This window comes from Echinococcus granulosus, assembly GCF_000524195.1.
Source record: "Echinococcus granulosus chromosome Unknown EG_S00220, whole genome shotgun sequence".
NCBI lineage: Eukaryota > Metazoa > Platyhelminthes > Cestoda > Cyclophyllidea > Taeniidae > Echinococcus > Echinococcus granulosus.
The window spans coordinates 29,061-30,225 of record NW_020170600.1 but is presented as its reverse complement, the minus strand read 5'-3'; the positions used below and the strand labels follow the sequence as shown (position 1 = coordinate 30,225).

The following is a 1,165-nucleotide window of genomic DNA, read 5'->3' as shown; positions in this document are numbered from 1 at the left end:
AGTGGTATTGTTAGTAACTTTGGTAACAAATGCTGGGCGGGAGGTGAAATCAGTTAATTTCGGCCTTCTGTCTACTATTCCCTTGGTGCTGGAATTTATTTCCTTATAAATTATTCTGGTTTTCCTCAGTGCACGTGTGAGGCAGCTCACCTTTATGTAATTCTGCTTCTGTGGTGCCACACGTTTATTTGGAATGCATGGCGTCAAATGCTTCTTCTTGAAGCAAGATGGGACTAGTGGAGCTTGTTTTCCACCCCACTATTCTTGATGTGTGTCGTCATTTTGCTTGCTCTCTCTTCTTCTCAGTGGATGTGTAAAGCAGTGTTTCTCTTACGCATGTGGCAGTAAAGTGCGTATTCTGAGATGTTTCCTTCAGCCGTTTAGTCTAAATTTCACATTGCTTCCTTACATCAGTACTTTATTCTTAATTCAGAGACGTGATTTGTTTGGCTGGACGTGGATTCTTCTATGCCTTTAAGGCAATGGCGTTTGACTGCTAAGCGAAAGATAAAACTGTGGAAGTTCTCTATTCCATTTCTTCAGTGCCACAACCGAGAGTCATATGTAAGGCAGTTCCCCTGCAAATCCTAGGGACAACGTCTTGGTAGGTTATCCAAAAGTGGAGACGGGAGCTACTTTTGCAGCCTTGCCCTTGTTAAATTCTCTTAACATAAGGAACTGCTTGTCTGTAATACTAGTCCATCGCTGCAAGTGTTTTTTTGTAGATACTGCCACAAAACCAACCCCTCTTGTAGGCCGAATTAGTGCCGTGATGCGTCGGGGCTGTGTGTGAATGAATCCAGTGACCTTGTTGAATTACTTTGCTATTATTTTCAAAGGTGTTGGCGCATCTGCAACGAAGGTGGCATCGTACTTCAGGGAGCCAGGGACTGCTGTTGTCTATCATATTGGGCAGACAGTGGAGGTAAACAGCGACCTTCTGTGCAGTGAGTGCGTGCCATACGACGGATGAAACCAAGCAAAGCTACCTTGTCTGAGGCAACTTGTAATTCACCTTCTGGAGATTGCGACGTAGTTAAACGTGATTTCATTTCTTTCTGTTGATGTAGTAAATGCCATCAGCAATATATTTGTCATATTCATTATTGTCTCCGCAATTAGTTGTGGTGCATTCCATCTTGTTCAAAGATGTTGAGCATGCAAA

At 43.1% G+C, this 1,165-nt stretch overlaps 1 protein-coding gene across 1 annotated transcript in view; it reads left to right on the top strand.

Moving 5' to 3' along the window:
• Positions 1-1,165, top strand: part of EGR_10439 (hypothetical protein) — a gene marked incomplete at both ends in the record, with an annotated part of 24,637 nt that overhangs the window by 8,831 nt on the left and 14,641 nt on the right. The window lies entirely within an intron of this gene.